General features: G+C 45.7%; 1 protein-coding gene across 4 annotated transcripts in view; it reads left to right on the forward strand.

Moving 5' to 3' along the window:
- LOC111139084 (chromosome unknown C9orf3 homolog) overlaps positions 1-20,813 on the forward strand; it is a 353,105-nt gene that overhangs the window by 177,271 nt on the left and 155,021 nt on the right. The window lies entirely within an intron of this gene.

The raw sequence follows: 20,813 nt of genomic DNA on the forward strand, positions 1-20,813 counted from the left end.
CTGGGATCGAGCCCCACATCGGGCTCTCCGCTCAGCAGGGAGCCTGCTTCCTCCTCTCTCTCTGCCTGCCTCTCTGTCTACTTGTGATCTCTGTCTGTCAAATAAATAAATAAAATCTTTAAAAAATAAATTGTACATGACATTGGAAATCCTTACAGCTTCCCTGCCAGAGTAGGTATGATGTCTGTGTTAGAGATAAGAAACTGCAGCCCAGAGAGGCAATGAACTTGGCCTAAAGTCACACAGTTATTGTGCACTCAGGCCAGGATTCGCACTCAAGTTATGTCTGGCCTTGAAGCTTGTCAGACTTGCTAACCCTCTGACTGTTGCACTACTTGGGTGGCTCAGTCGGTTAAGTATGTGCCTTCAGCTCAGGTCATGATCCTGGAGTCCTGAGATCGAGTCCTGCATCGGGCTCCCTGCTCATTGGAGAGCCTGCTTCTTCCTCTGCCTGCTGCTCCCCCCTGCTTGTGCACTCGCTCTCTCTCTCTCACTCTATCTCAAATAAATAAATAAATCTTTAAAAAAAAAAATCACAGGAAACATCAATGGCTCTCCCTCTCACACTGCAGATAGAGCCCTCAGCATCACCCGTCCTCCTGTTTCCTTCAGGCTTCTCTTTTTAAAGCCTGCCATGATGTGAAATATGACAGCTTCAGTTAAAATATCCTTCTCATCATGATCAACAATGAAAACCAGAAAGATCCTTTCATTGTACATTTCTTACCCTGAAGAGTTTCGTTTTGCTCTAAGTGGTCTTTTTAAACTGAGTTCTTAGTCTTCCTGAGGACGTCAATTTTATTTTCCAATATTCTTTTTTTTTTAATCTACCTGAAATCCATGTATTTGGGTCATTTAGGCCACCAGTCTTTATTAGAAATAGGTGTCTTCGCATAAATTCTGGTAGTTTGGAAACAGTTGAATGTACTAGAATCATAGCACAGATTTCAGCTGCACTGTTAGCATCCTCGCTAAGGCGAGTTTATTGTTCCAGTTTTAGTCATTGTAATACAGTCCTGTTTAATATTGCATGATCCGTGGGTTGCCATAAACTTGGTACAAATTGGAGTGCTGATAGAACATGAAATGAAGCGCATTGTCTGAATGTTGCTTTTGTTTTGCATTTAACAAATTAGTATGTTGACATTTGTCACTGATGGATTTCATTATTTGCTGAAAGGGTTTTAGGGGGTTTGACAGCATGAATGGTTGGTCCTACAGACTTTTGAGAATTGATAAAAGCATCTTTGTTCTTTGTACAAAAGCACAACAGATATCTTATTGATGGATACACAAAAAGGGATGGCTTGTGTAGCTGCAACATAAAATAAACCAAGAAAATAATTTTTGAGTTGCTACTTATGCTTTTATGTGATTTTTTTCCCCCCTCGTCCTTTTTTTCCTGATTAAAGAATGCATTTCATTCATCTCGGTACCAAGCTCAAGAACAGTCGGTGATCTTTTGGTAAATTTAAAATATTGGTTTCTTTATGCTCCATTTACATTTTGTTTAAGAAAAGTGGTTGTAAAATGTTATAAAAACAGAGGCGCCTGGGAGGCTCAGTGGGTTGAGCCTCTGCCTTTGGCTCAGGTCATGGTCTCAGGGTCCTGGGATCGAGCCCCGCATCCGGCTTTCTGCTGGCAGGGAGGCTGCTTCCCCCGCCCCCTCTCTGCCTGCCTCTCTGCCTTGTGATCTCTCTCTCTGTCAAATAAATAAATAAAATCTTTTTAAAAATGTTATAAAAGCAATTATTGTGTAGGGATTGCATTAAATAATGGTCCCAGGCCCTCAGATAGCAGAGAGGTGAGATGGAGTTGCTTGTGAATCAAGAAACTAAGAGTTATAGGGGTGCTTGGGTGGCTCAGTGGGTTAAAGCCTCTGCCTTCAGCTCAGGTCATGATCCCAGGATCCTGGGATCGTCCTGGGATCGTCCTGGGATCATCCTGGGATCGAGTCCCGCATCAGGCTTTCTGCTCAGCAGGGAGCCTGCTTCCCTTCCTCTCCTTGCCTGCCTCTCTGTCTACTTGTAATCTCTGTCAAATAAATAAATAAATAAATAAATAAATAAAATCTTAAAAAAAAAAGAAACTAAGAGTTACATACAGAAAAGAAAAAAAAGACAAAAATTTAATTTCAAAGTCTAGTTTAATCAAAACAGTAAAAATATATGTTCTGTCATTTCTTGCCTATCATTATATTTATGGGGATAGCCTTGTCATTCAAATGTACCTTCCTTCTACATGTCATTGAGCACTTATTGGAAAGTTGCTCACCTCACTCTTTTGCCCCAACTGTCTTAAAACCTACCATAAAATATATTCTGGGAAGCACACATACACACATGCACACACATGTGCGCATGCACACACGCGCACGCACACACACACACACACACACACAGGCTTCCAGTAAACGCCATGATAGAAAGCTACGCATAATGAAATCTATCAAGGATCAGATAATAACGCCCATCACTAACAACTGACAACACTCAGACTAACTCAGTCAGACACTGTGCAGAACCATCCATCACCGCTGTCATTTCAACAGGGAGTAGAGATCAGGGCCCGGGAGGGAAGGTCTGCAGAAGCCCTTGAGTGAGCAGAGCACCAAGCAGGTTGGGGGTGGGGGGAGGATATGCAGATCTGAATTCGTAAACAAAAACACAGGAACCAAGAGAGGGAGAGAAGTGAGTAACTGAGCACAGAAGTAGAGTTGAACTTCTGGCATGTTGCCTCCTGCTAGACTGTGATCTCTCCGATCACCTTAGTTAGTCTCTGCCCCTTTTGTTTGTGAATGTATCCTGAGCACCAAGCACAGAAGCCTGGCACTTAGCAGGCTCTCAGTAAATGTCTGCTGAATGAATGGATGGTTCAGCTCCAGTATTTACCCTCTGTGTCCTTTTTGTCCAACCAAGTCTTGTACCAAGAATTTATGTTCTCAGAATGAATTCACTTTGTGAACCATGGAGCCGAAGCTGGCCCCGCTGTGCGTGTGTCCAGAGTCCCGTTTGAAGAGGGGCTGGAACACAAGCCTGCTACACATGAGCTTGATGGCCCAGGTCCGTCTTTCCCTCTTTCTGAGTCTTCATTTTCTCAGCCGAACAGGGAAAAAAATCCACAGCCCTCAAAAAGCTGTTGAGGTTCAGTTAAAAAGAGAAAGAACAGCTGGATGTGAAGGGCCTTTTAAAGTTATAAGGTTATTACTATTTATTAATTGAAGAATTTCTCTTTTGGGAGATCACCGATGGGAGATTTAATTTACTGAAGGAAATACAAACACATTTGTGAGTGGTGTAAATCACTCTGATATATGAGTGATTTAAGAGCTGAACCTGCTAGCCACGTGTGGAACGTGTGGACAACCCTGCTGGGTGACTTCTGCATGCTGCTTCTCAGTTGTCCCTTAGCTGTCACCTCAGGGTCCTCTCTGCAAAGGAGAAAGCTGAAGATCTGAGAAATCTAGTGGTTGGTCCCAGGCCCCCAAGCAGTGTGGTTTCCCAGAGTCCCAGGGGGCAGGGTCAGCTGCAAAGTGCGTTCGACCCTACACATCAGGTTGTTATGGGCAAAGGCGTAGGGGGAAGGGCCTATTGTGTGCCCCTTACACACACACACACACACACACACGCACGCACGCACACACGCACACACATACATACACACATATCCCAGCCTCTCCAGGGCTTCCTCTCTAGCAAGATCTTGGGCCTCAGAGCATCAGTAGACGGGACATCTCTCCTTTCGGCCAACCATGGACCTCCGTTGTAATAACCCCTCTGCAAACTAGAATGCAAGGTATTTTCTCCTTTGAGCTGCTGATAAAGGTGTAGGCTCTGTGACGGTCTAGAAAGTGAGCTACCCTGGCCAGCCAGGGACCGAGACGCAGTCCTCAGCCTGTTCGGAGCCTCAGTTTCCTTCCTTGCTGTTTGAAAGTGTCGGTTACACCGAATGACCATTAAGTGCCTTTCCAGCTCTGAAACTCTTTGAACTCCGGGCCTCTTCCTTTCCAACTTATGGAAATTATTTTCCCCACTTTTCCTGAGAGGGGAAGTATAAGACCCCAGGCTGTCTCTAACGACTGCCAAAGCGGCTGGTTTTTAATGGAAAGTCAGCTTCCTTCTCAGGTTGCTTAACATAGCAGAAACTTCTCGAGAACAGAGAAGCCCAATGTTTCCCCCTAGCTTTTTGACGTCATTTGCCTGTGGGTGGGTTCCCGTCCGCCGCCACCTCTCCAACCACACCAAATTTTATTGCACAGATTTAAAGAACACACCTCGGTGTGGCAGGCCACCTAAAGAAGCAGTTTAGCTCGGGAGCCCTGCCGCTAAGCTGTGGCCAGGAGAGCTAGTTTCGGTCCAGCCGTGGACTGTGCCAGCATCTTGTCTGGAGGAGTAAATTAGCCATCCTCTCCCTCCGGGCCCCCCGCCAATACAAGCGGACTGTTCCCTTTACACTATCTCATGGGGGATTTGAAGAATCAATTCTAAACACAGACTTGAAAGCACTTAGCAGTCTAAGAGAGAGCATAAGAAGGAGGGACTCACATTTGTGGTGTTTTTCCTGTGTGCTGGTACAAGTCAAGGCACTTGACTTGTATTCTTTATTTAACTCAGCTAGGTAATCATCACATGCAAAACTGTCAAACAGTTGCTTTTGAGGCCACTGAGAACCTAAAGCTTATCAAGAAGAGAGTGGACAGAGGGAGAAAAGGAGAAATCAGACCTACCCTAAGCCCCTGAGAAGCTACAGGGTTTTGCCATAACACCGTGCATATGGAATTTAAAAATTGAATTATGTTCATTTGCAACTGATAATTCTGAGGCCTTAGAAGTACATCCGTTAACATAAATACTTTGCCCTTTTGGTGCTTTCAGATGTCAGAGAGTTCAGCCGAGTGATTGCATCTCCAGCCGCTGATAAATAACCTAGAGATGTTCATCTTCTTCCAGTATTTTCCTTTTTAAGCTGAAACTAATTTTGCCAACCCTCCTAGTATGTGTTTAGGTGATTCGTCTTAAATGTGCACTAGGTGGTAAATCCAGGAGAACTGAACTCGGTCGCCAAAATAAGCAGCGTTGCCCATGACATTATGGAATAAAAACACACACTTGGCTTGGTCTCGCCTGCTTTGAGGCTTCTATGGCCTGGTAACGTGAGCAGTGTTCACGGTGAGGCACATGTGTGGAGATCACGCCACACGGATGCTGTGAGTCAGGTCTGTTCTCAGAAGGACTGAGGTAATGGCTATTAATATTTTATTTCATACATTACAGTGTTTGCTTTTGCAAACACTGTAGTTAAGGTTACCTGCATTGACGCTCCCGCATAACCCAGTTTTTCTTTATGCCAGGCTTTCTTTCCAGAGATGTGTTCAACCCAAAGGTCAATTTGCAGAGCCTTAAAAAAAAAAAAAAAAAAAAAAAGAATGAAAGAACAAGAGAGAAAATTCTAAAACAGGTATACTGTTAGAGTGATGCAGTGAAGATGTGACACTTTTTCTACTTAGAAAATAGTGTGGAATGTTTCCTTTCTCTGCTTTGTTATTTTCCTCCCATGTGAAACTGGTGAACGATGGGGGGAAAAAAGGGGGTAATGTGGTTGAAGCTCTCGTTTGGGATAGCCTTCTGTCAGTGGGAGAAAAGGCCAGATCTCCCCAGAGGGAGCATCCCAGTAAGCAGCTGCTGTTACGGTGTAATGTTCATCTCAGAAGCATTTTGTGGCCGTGGCTGTGGAGGGTGGCATACAGGGATTTCTGCCCTCAGTCGCCACAAGCTTCTAGCTTTGCCTCAGCCACCAGTTTTAGGCATGGGTCCTGTGCTGGTTCTGCTGTGACTGGGATTTCGTGAAATGGTTTTGAACAAAATGTCTGTCAGACCTGGGTCTGATGTGAATTTGCTGTGGCACAGAGGCAGCTCCCAAAACGGGGAATGAATGAGCTAGCTCTCTGGGTCTTTGTTTTCTCATATGTAGAATGAGGAGGGGTGAGTCTCTAAGATCCCTTTTGGATGAACTGTCCAGGGATTCCAGAACCAGTCTCTTACCTAACCCACTTTGGTGTTAGCTTATCTCCCTGGCCCAGCCCATCTCCCACCTGTAAGCCAGATTCTACATAGGCCTTTGAACCCCATGTCCCTGCCCAAGATCCGCTCTTCTTACCCCACTCCACCCCCAATCCCCATGGGCTAATTTCTTTTCCTTGACAGAGCTCCCTATGCTCATCTTTCCTCCTCACCTCTAATCCTCCATCAAAATGAACCCGTTCTCTTTCCCAGCGCCCTTCCTGGCAGCTGGCTAAACAAATGTGGCACGCATGTTCCTCTTGTGGGCAGTGGCTGTTATCTCCCTCTGGGCCCTGGGACCATATAGTACCCGAGTCTAATGGGGGTTGACTCTGTTATGGAAGGGTCAGGCATCTATGCGAGACTGGGTTGCTGAAATCACACCATCCAACTGGGGTTCCAGCTTCTCTGCTGTGATGTTCTAGGCTCATTCCCTCTGGCTTGCAGGTGCAGACATGGGTCTTAGGTGGTCACAAGCTATGCGGCACGTCAGCTGCACATCAGCTCGGCCTCCCTCCAGTCTCCCTGCTCTGGCCACTCCTGCTGCTGCTTTTGACTTCAGGATCTGTTCCTGACCTGAGACACCTGGCTGCACACTGAGCTGGTGCAGGCCAGGATCTGGGGGGTGGAGGGGGGCACTGATCAGGGGCACCACTTTCTGAGGACAACACACTGTCATTGGCCCCGGACCTATCTTCTGTACTTCCAGGGTGGGATGCAACGGTGTTTCTAATTCTCTGCTGTTTAAGAAGTATGGAAATTTTCAAAGATCTTGTGGCAGCTCCCAACATCTCTGCACAGAAGGATCTTGGGTCGGGGAGGGACAGTCTATAGGATGAGCCATATGGGATTGCCCATTTTGGGGTGTTGAAAATGCTTAAGTATCAGCAGTTTCATATGGGTCATCTCAAAAGTGGAAAAGTTGGAGGAGAGTCAGGGCCTTGTCCTAATGTATTTGCTTAATCAACATGCTGGATTTTGCTTAGAGGACGTCAGTATTCTACATCAAAGAAAATTATTGTAGATGCTATTATTACTACTACTGCTTATGCTATTATTATGACTACTACCACTTGAGGCCCCTATAGAAACAACTGATAGTAGTAGAGGGACGGTTAACCCACCCCCATCCCCCAGGAGGCACCGCTGCCCTGGCCCCAGACCCTGGTTTTCTGCCTTTGGAACTAGTTCTTTAAAACAAGCTTTCCGTTTTATGTGTGTTGAGTTTGAGGAGTTCTTTATAGATCCTGGATATCAGCCCTTTGTCTGTAGTGTCATCTGTGAATATCTTCTCCCATTCCATGGGTTGCCTCTTTGTTTTGTTGACTGTTTCCTTTGCTGTGCAGAAGCTTTTGATCTTGATGAAGTCCCAAAAGTTCATTTTTGCTTTTGTTTCCTTTGCCTTTGGAGACATATCTTGAAAGAAGTTGCTGTGGCCAATGTCAAGGATCTATAAAGAACTCCTCAAACTCAACACACATAAAACAGATAATCATGTCAAAAAATGGACAGAAGACATGAACAGACACTTCTCCAATGAAGACATACAAATGGCTAACAGACACATGGAAAAATGTTCATCACCACTAGCCATCAGGGATATTCAAATCAAGACCACATTGAAATACCACCTTACACCAGTTAGAATGGCTAAAATTAACAAGACAGTAAACAACATGTGTTGGAGAGGATGTGGAGAAAGGGGAACCCTCTTACACTGTTGGTGGCAATGCAAGTTGGTACAGCCACTTGGGAAACAGTGTGGAGATTCCTTAAGAAATTAAAAATAGAGCTACGCTATGACCCTGCAATTGCACTATTGGGTATTTACCCCAAAGATACAGATGTAGTGAAAAGAAGGGCCATCTGTACCCCAATGTTCATAGCAGCAGTGGCCACAGTCACCAAACTGTGGAAAGAGCCAAGATGCCCTTCAACAGACGAATGGATAAGGAAGATATGGCCCATATATACAATGGAGTATTATGCCTCCATCAGAAAGTATGAATACCTAACGTTTGTATCAACATGGACGGGACTGGAAGAGATTATGCTGAGTGAAATAAGTCAAGCAGAGAGAGTCAATTATCATATGGTTTCACTTATTTGTGGAGCATAAGAAATAACACGGCGGACATGGGGAGATGGAGAGGAGAAAGGTGTTGGGGGAAATCAGAGAGGGAGACAAACCATGAGAGGCTGTGGACTCTGAAAAACAATCTGAGGGTTTTGGAGGGGAGGCGGGGTGGCAGGTTGAGTGAGCCTGGTGGTGGATATTATGGAGGGCATATATTGCATAGAGCACTGGGTGTGGTACATAAACAATGAATTCTGGAACACTGAAAAGAAATTTAAAAAATAAATAAACATTAAAAAAAAAAGTAAAACAAGCTTTCTTCTCCTCCCTGTCTCATCTTGTTGGACCAACATGGTTAGTTTCAGCGATAAGGGACGTTAAGTGATCAATGGCCTCCAACAATGTGGCTGCCACAGTTTCATTTTTGAAATGTCATGGCAATAAAAAAGCCATTTGCTAATAAAAGGTGGGATTCATTGCCGAGTGGCGTTCTGCCCATGCTGTCACTGCCTCACCCAGATTTCTCAGAGCCGCCGCTGGCTCGGTGTCATAGTTGTATGATGTCATTTCAGTCATAACGTCATTTTCCAGCTGGCCAGGATGGAAAGGGGGTTTGTTATAGTGGCATGTTTTCCACTGTGTCTGAAGGAAAATGAAGCCGGCATGGATATATGACAATATCAGTTCTGTTTTTACAGGTGTCTGGAGGGTACAAGGTACCTTTCACTTGCAATAGAAATGTGACTCTAAGGCAAAAGAAATTAAAAAAAAAAAAAAAAAAAAACCTTTTCCTCAAGAGATTTAAAATTTAAAATACACACGTAATTAGTGTTGGAAACTGGCCTGGAGTACACTCAGCTTTGGGGACTAGGGGAAGGCTGCCCTATCTCTGGTCTCCTTCCTGTCCCTACCAATGGGGCTCTGGCTGAATCTTTGCCTTGATTTTTCCAAGAAGAAAATGACCACCTCCGAACATGCTTGTTTGTCTCTCTCTTTTTTTACTTTTCACTGAAGTTCACTACCTTGCAGAAGAGTATGCAACTTAAGTGTACAGCTTTGTTGAATGTTCATAAATTGAATATACCTTTGTAACTAGCACCCTGATCAAGAAGCAGAAAGTGGGGGCACCTGGGTGGCTCAGTCATTAAGCGTCTGCCTTGGGCTCAGGTTATGATCCCAGAGTCCTGGGATCGCCCGCATCAGGCTCCCTGCTCAGTGGGAAGCCTGCTTCTCCCTCTCCCCCTCCCCCTGCTTGTGTTCCCTCTCTCGCTGTGTCTCTCTTTGTCAAATAAATAAAATCTTTAAAAAAGAAGAAAAAGAAGAAGAAGAAAGAAAGGAAGAAAGAAAATGTGACCTATGCCCCAGAAGACCCTCTTTCTGCCCCTTTCTGGTCACCTCCCACCTGACACACACGAGACCCAGTGTCCTGGACTTCTAAAAGCAGTGAGACCGGTGTCAAACTTCTGACCTGCAGAACTGTGAAATGATAGATTTGTGTCGTTTTAAGGCATGGCATTTGTGGTCATTTGTTAGAGCAGCACTAGTAAACACCGATGCAGTTGTTAATGGGAGAGCCACGAGTCAAAACCAGGGCTCTGTCCCTAAAGCCTGAGTTCTTAAAAACCACCATAACATAACAGCATTGCCTTTAGCTTTAATGGGTTTTCAGTCTTTCCTGGAGGCCAAGAAGGTAAAAGAAAAGCCCAAATGTCAGCCAACATCAGGTTAAATTGGGAAATAGGTAGACTGTGTCCTTGAAGGACATCAGCTTGCCCATCCTACAAGTCCCCATCTTCAAATTGCCTCCAGCTAGAAAAATACGAGATACATTACTAAAACTTCCATGTGAATTCTTTTTAGTACATTATTTCTTCTGAAAAAATTTGCATTCTAAGACCCTCTTCACAGTGCTGCCTTACAGCTTGGGGTAACCAGTGAGAGGGAGTCTGCTATAGACTTTCTAGGGCACATTTTGCTTTCTTGATTAAAGGGATAAGTATTGCTGGCACAGCACCCCTATTCTCCCACCTTTTTGTTCTATGTTAAACATGAACGTGGTTTCTGGAGCTGTGGTAGCCAACTTGGGACCAAGAGGTGGCAGGCCTGAGGATGAGAGTGAACACAGTAAGAAAGGCTGACAGAGTGGGATGATAGAAAGACCCAGAGCTGTGATGGCATGGCTGAGTCACTGAGCCAACCCCAGCAACCACCCTCTTCCGGGGGTCTTGTTATAGGAGGGACGAGAACCTCCCCTTGCGTTTGCCAGCCTGAATTGTCTTTTCTGTTGCTTGCAGCTAAACATACTACGAACAGATCCAGCTGTCTTTCACAAGACCAGAAGGCAACCGCCCAGGAATGGGCCCATGGGCACCAAGAATTACTTAGGAGAGGAACTCTTGTGACCCTCCCCTACACTTCCAGCATGGTGAACACACCGGAGAGAAATGGGAACTAACTATAGATATCCAATAAACACAGAACTTCCATTTGGAAAGAAGAAAGGGAAAGACTAGGAATTTTAAACGAAAAGCATAGTTAAAAATCAGGAGACTGGAGAGGGAAACCTTTTATTTGTTTATTATTTTGTTTCTGGTGCAGTTTATTACCTTTTAAAGGGAAATGCTGTTAAGTTCAGTACTTCTGAGAAGGACCATCTGCCCCATACTTTCTAGGACCACCCTGGAAAATATGAGACATATTGTCCCTTTATATCCTTAGGCATGCTGTGTTAGTCTATTTGTGGAGTCAAATAAAGATGAGGGGATGTGGCTATTGTTCTTAAAGGCCAAGTTATTTATGAACACCCCCCCAGCCAGGTGATCCCTTATCCTTAATGGCATTTATCGATGCAGATGAGTACTTTCAAAAATTCAGAGAGACATTGACTCTGTAAGCGACCACTAAGAAGATCTCTGACTGGATAAAGATAACTCAGGCAGGCTAATCCTTTCAGCAAAGGTGGTGATATATATTGTGGCAGCTGAATGCTTGACAGCCTAGCAAGAACAATCAGCGAATTCATTCATTTAATTCATGAATTTCCCTTCTATTTACACTTTAAACAAACATGCCAGCTGTTTGCTTAGCTAACAAGCTCTGCCTTCATTATAAGCCATTAGTGACTAGTAATAATTGAAACTGTGTTTGGATTTCAAAAATACAATAAACCTAATTAATGCCATGCTTAGTAGTATGGAATTTGTAGTGACTGACTTGAGGGAGGCTGAAATTTGGTTTTGACTTTGGCCCCTCCGTGGAGCAAGAGTTTGCTAAACTGTTTTCTAGACATGAACCAGGTTGATAGAATTTTTCATAAGGAAAACTAAATAAGAGATTAAGTCCACATGCTTCTAAGGAGTCAGGCAGCAAATTTAAATGAGTGCATGGCAGAGCATCTCTTAGAACACTTGGCCTTCTCTGCCCACTTTTAATGGAGACACGGGTAGGAGAAATATTTTGCGGAACCCCTGGGTGGCTCAGTCGTTAAGCATCTGCCTTTTGCTCAGGTCATGATCCTAGGGTCCTCGGATCAAGCCCCATGTCGGGCTCTCTGCTCTGTGGGGAGCCTGCTTCTCCCTCTCTCACTCCCCCTGCTTGTGTTCCCTCTTTCGATGTCTCTCTGTCAAATAAATCAAATCTATTGCTAAATCTAAATATATTGCTTTTCTCTTAATCCTGCTAATAAGAAAGGAGGGGAAGAAAACACACCTGATTATAAATAAGTGGACTGAGCCAGTGGTGAGGAGACAGAAAGGGGTGGGGAGATGGAGTCTGAGGGCCTGGGGCCCCCTCTGAAAGGGCCAGCTGCTAATCAGCTGCAGCCTCTGACCCAGACTCTGCAGGTGGGGACCCAGTGATCTGTTCTAACAAGCCCTCCAGGTAGGGTTGCCAGGTTTAGCACGTATTGCATGGGACAGGACATACACTAAGAAGTTATTCATTTTTTATGTGAAATCCGGATTTAACTGGGTGTCCTGTATTTATCTAGCAACCCCGCCTCTAAGTGATTCCGAAGCACACTGATATTGATCAAGGGAAACACACAGATGAGCCAGGCTGCCTGCGTTTGAATCCGCTTCGTCGCGGATTAACCGTGGGATCTTTGGACAAGCGATGTGACTTCTGTAGCTTAGTTTATTTGTGTATAAAATGGGGTTGATTATAATAACAATGCTGTGTGCGTCTTGGCCTTGTTGTTAGAACTGAATGGCTTAGTCAAGGTGGAGTAAGCGGAATGGTGCCTGGAGAGAGTGAGCCTCTCTTAAGAGTTTATCGGCATTGTTAATAGTTTGTTTTTCCTCTTCTTCCCTCCCCCCACCTCCTTTTTCACCACCATCCGACCAACCATTAGAGACAACCTGAACTCTGCTTCCTCTAATTCTGTCTTCCTGGATCTACCTTTGGTTCAGTTAGAGATCTGATTCTGTTAAGCCATGCCCCAAGGCAGCTCGTCTTTGAAAGCTAGCTGACTGTGTGGCTGTCTAGCAGGAGGACCCTGTCTTCTGCATGGACCTCTGCTTCCAGGACTCACTCCGTCCCATCTGTCTGCGGTGCCCTGCCGTGCCTGGGCCTCTGACTGTCAAGACCCGCCTTTCTGCCTCGCGTGTGCTCTCAGCAGCCCCCAGCACAGTACTTAGATATCTTTCCGGCCACATCTTGAGATTTCAGATTCCCGGAGTGCCTCTCGGTTGTGGAAGCAACGGGTGACCTCCCCACCCCACCACCCACCAGTTAACATTTCTGTGTATTCTTTGGGAAATCCCCACCTTTTCTTTTTCTAGACAAGGAACATGGGAAGACATGATTTGTGGACCTAAAGAGTGTTCACACCGTATTTCAAAGGAAACCCGTGACCACACACTTCTTACTGGGGGTTGTGCAAGCCGCCTGAACATGTTCCTTCATGAAGCAGCTTCCCATCCTTTCACATGGCCACAAATGACAGACTTTATCTGCACAGCGAAAACCAACCGGATGAGCTATTACGGTTCTCAGGCGCACCATTTTGTTGCTGTTCTGGGAATGAAGCAAAATGCGTTATTTTATTAAATAAAGATTTCCCCTGTATCACAGGGAAAGCTAATTTTATTAGCTCTTTTTATGAGAACAAACAACATCACCCTGGTGGGGAGGACGGGAGCAGGAGGGGGACGAGGGAGTGGAGGGAATCACATTTTGTCATCCGTGTGCTCCAGTGGAGGCTGCCAACGTGTTTTCATTGGTAATTACTTGCCAGAAGAGTTCTCCAGATCCTGCAGATAGTGCACAGCTCTCGGTTCTTAAGTAATTTTGTGATTCAAAAGACATGCTCGGCTGCGGTAAATACTGTTCTTATAGTTTTGATATGGGTGGGTCCGTGGTGTCCAACACCCCGTGTTTGGTAACTTCAAAAAAAGTTGTCTCTGTGTTCTCCTCTGTGAGAAAGCAGAGACCGCTTTGGTGCATGCTATGACTCAGAAGGAAAGAAGTCCAAATACAGTTGAATCATTCGAATACTAGCCTCTGATTCCTTAGCTTTAAAACCTGAGACATCCACTTGTAGCTTTATTTCGCTTTTTAGAAGAGCTGAACCACTAGATACCTATGACTACCACCATCCTCAGGCCGGGTGGCCCGAGCTAGAGGTAGCTGATTCTTAATAATGGGGTGCTAGTGCTGCCCGTATTTAGCATGCAGGGCTGAGGTCTAGATAGCGTTCGGAATGCGCGATTTGCCCGGCGGGGTGGAAGGGCAGTGTCCACTGCTCTGCTTTTTTTTTTTTTTTTAAAGATTTTTATTTATTTATTTGACAGAGAGATCACAAGCAGGCAGAGAGGCAGGCAGAGAGAGAGGAGGAAGCAGGCTCCCCGCTGAGCAGAGAGCCCGACGCGGGGCTCCATCCCAGGACTCTGAGATCACGACCTGAGTGGAAGGCAGCGGCCCAACCCACTGAGCCACCCAGGTGCCCCTGCTCTGCTTTTTGATAGCGAAGCACTCTGCCAAAGATGGCTTCTGTTTTCTTGAGTCAGAAGTGTTTTGTCGCTGCCGTGCTATTATTTTCCCCATTAGCAATAGGCCTAAGGTCAATGCTAAACCAAATTATGGTTTGAAGCAGGCAAAAATGTTTTGGTGTCACTGAGTGCCACCCCTTCTTCCCTCCTTGTGCCTCACTAGGAGCCCCCTCTCTCCTAGCTGTCATCTGTGCTCAGCTTTTGAGCATTTCCCCATTTTCCATGAGCATCCATCCTGAACCCTGGTAGGATGCAGATCTTAGTCATTACCACCTCCGTGTGCAATGAAAGCATAAGCTTCTTCCCTACGATAACTGCTTTAAACCAGAGATGAGAAAATTGTAGCCCCTGTCCATAGGTTGGTTTGTTTTGACATGGTGTTTGTAAAAATTGCTGCGTATTTCCCTCTATTGTTTTCTACTTCCTTATTATAGTTACCTGTTGCCCTATATCCTTATCACTCCCTAATCTACTTCCTTCATCTTGTTATTCACCTCCCAACTTGTTGTCTACTTCCTCCTTCCTTTTGTTATCTGCTTTCCTCGTTTTATGTTTCCCACCTTTCCATGTCTCCTTCCCCATTTCCATGTCCCTTTCCTCTTCTCCTTGTCTCCTTCCCTACCATCTCCTTGTCTCCTTCCCTACCATCTCCTTGTCTCCTTCCCCTCTCCTTATCTACTTCCCCCATCTCCTTGACTCCTTTTCCCTCTCCTTGTCTATTTCCCCCTCTCCTTGTGTTTCCCCCTCTTCTTGTATTTTTCTTCCTCTCCTTGTCTGTTTCCCTCATCTCCATGATTCCTGTTCCCTCTCCTTGTTTATTTCCCGCTCCCCTTTTCCTTCTTCTATTTCCTCATCTCCTTGTCTACTTCCCTCATCTTTTTATCCACTTCCCCCATCTCCCACATCCCTCACATCCCTCATTTTATTATATTCTTGACTCCTGTCAACCTTTGAGTTTGTGATCTGCTTTAAACCATCTCTTCTTGGAAAAAAAAAAAAAATCAGAGGATTGTTCAGGGCAGTGAAACTACTCCCTGTGCTGTGTGATACTGTAATGGTGTTCACATTCATACATTTGTCCAAACCGATAGAATATAGCACACCAACAGTGATCCTCAATGTAAACTATAGACTGTGATAATGATGCATCAGTGTAAGTTCATTAGTTGCAGTAACAAATGTGCCATTTTGGTGGGGCATGTTGATAGTAGGGGAGGTTAGAAATGTGTGGGTAGAGGGAGTGTATAGGAACTCTCTGTATCCTCTGCTAGTTTTGCTGTAAACCTAACACTGCTCTAAAAAATAATGTCTTTTTAGGAAAAAGAAACGTTCAGCTTTAGTAAAAATGGGTGGGAGATAGAGGCCAGGGAAAGTCTGGTTTGTTGCTCTTCTTAGACCCCTGGGGAATAGCCTCAGCACCTTTGCACCTGCTTGTCTATCTAAACATCCCCTTGAGGTGTTCCATGAAGAACTCCTGGCCTAGGACAGAGTTTGGGAGAATGAGGTGTTACTTCAGGAATTTAGGTCCTTTGAGGACATCAGAAGTAGAGTAGTGAGGTTTTGCTTGCTTTGTCCCCTATCCCTTCCATCATCACTCTCCTTCCCACAAGGAAGAGGCTGAAGCTCTATGATCAAAAGGTCTGGTAACCTTGGGCCAGTCTGGCTCTGATGTAGATCTAGGGAACAGAGGTCCCAGGGCATGGCTGGTGGCTTCCCTTGGGTGGACCGTGAAGATGTAGTTCCAACAAGGGCCTCATTGCATCACTGGGCTTGAGCTGGCACAGAAGGATGGGAGCCCAGAAGTTACAGGTCTAAACACAATGACCCTGGGCCAGTGGATCAGAGTAAGGCTTCAGGGTCAAGACCTTATGAGTAGAAAATCTCCATTACTTGCCAGCTATGTGACCTTGAGCTAGTCACTTTACCTTTCTCTACCTCACTTTTATAATCTGTAAAATGATGATAATAAAATCTGTCTCCTGAGGTCATGAGGTAGGTCAAATGGGATGATGTGTGTTACAGACCAGCAAATGCTCAAGTGATAGGAGTCTTTAGAAGGAAAGTGCATTTTTGGTAGAAATCTCTGGAATGCGGCCCTGGGCGTTCTCTTAGTCACTCTCTGCTCGGTTTATGTTGGCAGTTTCAGCCAAAATCCATTTAGGTAAATGAGTCGATGTTTTACTGCCTATTTGCCATTCAGAATTTTTAAAGGAAAACTTATACTTAATGCTACCCTTTTCTTTCAAACCTAGATCTCACTGTTGATTAGATATAGTGAGTTTTCTTCCGAGTTTTTAGAGCTGGTTTCTACCTCAAACTCCTGAAAGTCCCTGTCCCCAAAAGAACATTCCCTCATCTTACTAGCTCCAGTTTGAAGACAACCCTGTGCAGCCACAGTGGGATGCCAGATGGGGCAAATGGAACGAAACTAGTTCCTACTGAGCGGTCTCAGAGCCAAGTGGGAGCAGGGGCCTCTCGAGGTCATCTGGGGCACCCCTTTGCCTTTGGGACCACAGATGTATCCCCTACATTAGGCTGCATGTAGGAGTGGGAGACTACAGGAATTCACTGCAGAGAAGAGGGGCCCCAAGTTGAGCATTTTGGTTTGTAAACACATTGGTTGAAGTGCTTGGCAGTATCACAGCACAGCTTGAGAAGAGAAAACCCATTCTGAATCTTAGGGAGTGGTGCCTAACTAAGACTTGTCCTTCCTTGCCGATTACCCCAGGCTACCATAAGTCCTACTTTGAATTTTCCAAATTAGATTAACAAGTAATTAAGTCATGCAAGCAAAAGTTGCTTTCACAGGATCAGGAGACGCTTTAAGCTCTCCAGTTTGACTCTGGGGGAGCGGAAAGGAGCCCCTGTTCCCCTTGTTTCCTGGTTCATCCTTCCTCTCCATCATGGGGTATGGGAGTCCGTGTATTGTTGAGATTGTGAAAAAGTTTGAATCACTAAAAAGTTCAAGCTTGAGGAGCGTAAAAGTCCTGGATGCACTTCCCAGAGATCTGTACAAAAAGTGAATCTGCACCCCCCAGGGAAATCGGGATCAGCTCCAGTATCATGGGAGGGGTGGCCTGGGGCTCTCTTTGTCCTCAGCCAAAAGCCCTTTCCTGTCCTCCTGGTAGCACCGGGCTGAGGCAGCAACACGGAGCTGGAGTCTGTAAGTGCTGGATCTCTCCCTGGGCAGCAGGATGGGCGCGCTGGTCGCCTCTCCCTGGACAAAGCTGAAATAAATCACAGAACAGCCCCTGCTTAAGATCTGATGAAATTCTCCATTTCCGCTCCAAATTGAATTCCTCCCAAAGGATTGGAGCGGCTCTTGAGAGTAATGAAGGCACTCCTTCCTCCTCTGCTAGAAGCATGTTTTAAATTAACAGACACAGCCTTCTAATCTGGGTGGGGAGGTAGCTTTAGGAACAGTCTTGAGAAGCTGTTTCAGGCCAGAAATGATATTTTTTAATCTCGAGGGGCGAGGCAGCAGACATCCAACACCACGTGTACTCCTCTGGAAGGAGCAGCCCTGTTGGTGGTCTCCTGGGAAAGAATGAGAACACGTGTCCTGCTCTGTCCCGCTGTCCTCCTCGACCACTTGTAGCAAAAGGGAATTTATGATAGAGAATACGAACTCCGGGAGCTGGTGCTTTCTGAGAGTTGAAAGTCCATCTCTTATTTGGGAAAAGTGATAAATTCTGTGAATTTAAAAAAAGAAACCTGTTTTTAGGATGAAGATATCATTGAAGTGATTATCTTCTATCCTCTGCAATGATGAATCGACAATTTGACATTTGTAGAGGCAGCCGTCACAGGCCCTTTCAGGGGAAAACAAGAAAACCTGTTTTCCAATGGGTCTTGTCAGAGTGAAGACGGATGACCTGCTGGCTGATTAGGACCATGAATAAGGCTCTGAGAACTCGGGAATGTGTGAGAAACCCAGGGGTGAAACTTATAAATCAAGGTTAAGGTAGAAGTAGAAAATTCTAAACATCCATTCTATCTTGAAGGTGGGCAGGAAGTAGATTATCTGTTCGTAAAGGAATATTTAATATTACTCCTTGAAATGAGCTTAAGAGCATTATCCTTTTCCCCACTCACTGTTGAAAAAAGGCAGTGTAAAAAATCCTACTTGACAGGAGAAATTCTGACTTTTAGGGTCGAAGGGAGAGGAGGAAATTCTCCTTGAAAATAAATTCTATTGGTTCTTTTATGTCAGAATTTTGTTAATAGCCCTCGAGAAAGATTATCAAAACCTGACTCCATGTTTTTAATTTAGTTTTAAGAAGGAAGCCATTTCCTTCATAGGGAAATACGACCCCAGAGTAGCCCACAGGTAAAACCCAGCCTCAGAGGGCGGACTCCACTGAAGGAGGATTTAGGGTCTGGTTCTCAACTGGAAAATTGCTTTTCAGGGAGAAGGCCGTGTTTTCCACTGATAATAGGGTCCCTTATATCAAGTGAAACACCCTTCCTTCCGACCCAGGAGGACATTTCAGCTTTGATCTTTCTTAGAAGACAGTAGGAAGTACAGTTATTCCCTGCTAGAAAGAAGGGACTGGGAATGGGAAGTGAGAGTATGGGATTCCAGCCGTGCGGGTCCATCCTGAGCCCAGCCAAGACACACTGGGGCCCGGGACCTGGTGGCGTCCAGGCAGGTGGGAAAGGAGGTCTGATGGAGACAACAAAAGATTAAAGGGCAGGAAAATGCACAGCCACCCCCCCACCACCACCACCACGCAGCTGCTTTCGTGCATTCCTTCAGGCTCTCTAGACTTTGATATTTGCATAAATGGGCCTTGGCTAGGTTTCCACTCTGGGACAGAACAGCGAGCAGTCACTGCGGACACGGGAGGCTTTCTCTTGGTGATCAGTCTGGCTGTGATTTCAGCCAGCAGCTTGTGTAACCTGTGTAACCTCCCTGGGTTGAGCGGACGGGTCAGCCCTCCAGTCCCTGTCACTGGGTGCACACCGTCTGTGTCTCTGGCCTGGAGACCCTTCGGCCGCAGGCAGGCTCGTCTCGGAGCCTGTTTACAAGGCCTGCAGTTACTTCTGTTTTGTTTTAGCCAAAAAGGGTGAAGTGCTGCCAGCAGTATGTCTGGAATGTTATTTACTTGGTACATTTCTGTGGCTTTTCTTTGTAGCGCTGCACAGGCCAGAGCGAGGGGTCATTGACTTGCAAATGCCAGGTTTCGCAGTCTGTCTTTTCCGTGGGGCGACTTTCTCAGTAAGAAGGAGTTAGCTCCTTTATCTCTCTGGTCCTTCCTCCCCACCTGCCTTCTTTCATCTGTCCTTCCTTCCACCAGTGCTCCCTCCCGTCCTCCCCTCTTTCCTGCCTCCCCTTTTTCTGAGTGAGTGCGCTGAACTACTGTACTCCTCCCCTCTCCCCCGTGTCCTAAATGCCCAGAGTGCACTTTTAATTCCTGGGGTTTCTGGTGGACTGCTGAGGGCCTGGCAGGCGCTTTTCATTTGCGTGCCTGCCCTGTTATTATTTCACATGAAAGCTGTCTCTTTTGGCACACGTGGCTCCTGTGATTTCAGGGGAGCTCTTGGAGCTGAATGGGCGATGTTGTGCAAGGGAAGTACAGGTGGGGCATTCTCTACTGGTGGCCGTGGGGGCGGATGACAGATCCGTGCGAGGTCCTGGCTTGTGCCGAGCCAAGGTGAGAGCAAACAAATGGCTTCTGAAGGAAGGAACCAGGGTGCGTGGTTTCTTAATTCGGGAGGTTTCACAACTGTTTGAGTTCAATTGATAGAGGAGAGGTTTTTTGTTTGTTTGTTTTTGTTTTTTTTTTAAGAGCAAATTCTTCATTTAGTCAAACTGTAAACAAGTCCCAGATCAATGAGCAATGTGGAAGGGGGACGCACGGAAGGTTTTCTGTCCGCCTCTTGTTTTCAGCCTCCCTTTCTCCCACTTTTATGCAGTTCTAATCGTGGTATTTGGGGCTTTAAAACAAGGTATGGAAAATGAGATTAGATAAATCTCTCCAGCTGGTACCAGCCCTGGGGCCGTTTGCACACCTGGGTGGGTTACCTTCCCCCTACCCCCTGCCCAAATTTTCTTATGTCATATGAATGTATAAGCATCTACAGAGAGATGAGACCTTTGAAAGCTTTGCCTTACGGAGACTCGGACTTTCTCCGAGTCTCTGGGACACCTCGCCCATCCACGACACCTGTTAGCATGTTTACTCCGTAGCCAGCCCCAGTCTGCCATGGAAAATTTTGGTCCCATTCTTCTGGGCCTTTCCTGTCCTTCTGCACGACTTCTCCATTTGCTTGTAAGCTGCCCGGATTTTTGGCTGAAGGGGCTTCTTTGATCACTCTCTTGACAGTATGGGCTTCACATTCTCACACCTGCTCTTCTTTTACAGTCCAGATTTCAGGGTAAATGCTTCCATCGCCTTGTCATTTCTTGGGTATAAAACTTGGGTGCGGGTTACTGATTACGGGTAATAGCCGTTGGATGACGGAGACGACTGCTTGGCACAAACAGCCCCCTGAACCGCTGCCAGAAACGTAAACTGCCACTTTATTTATTTCTGAAAGCATCTAAGCTGTGAGCCGATCGGTCATGATCTAGCATGCACATGATAATAACAGGCTCGCGGGGCTGAGAAAGCCGCCCCATGGGACAGCCGCGAGGGCAGGCTCTAACAAGACTCCCGTGTGTTTTCTCCCCCATTATCCACA

The sequence above is a fragment of the Enhydra lutris genome, unplaced genomic scaffold, assembly GCF_002288905.1.
Source record: "Enhydra lutris kenyoni isolate GAN:26980312 unplaced genomic scaffold, ASM228890v2 scaffoldscaffold95, whole genome shotgun sequence".
NCBI classification, from domain to species: Eukaryota; Metazoa; Chordata; class Mammalia; order Carnivora; family Mustelidae; genus Enhydra; species Enhydra lutris.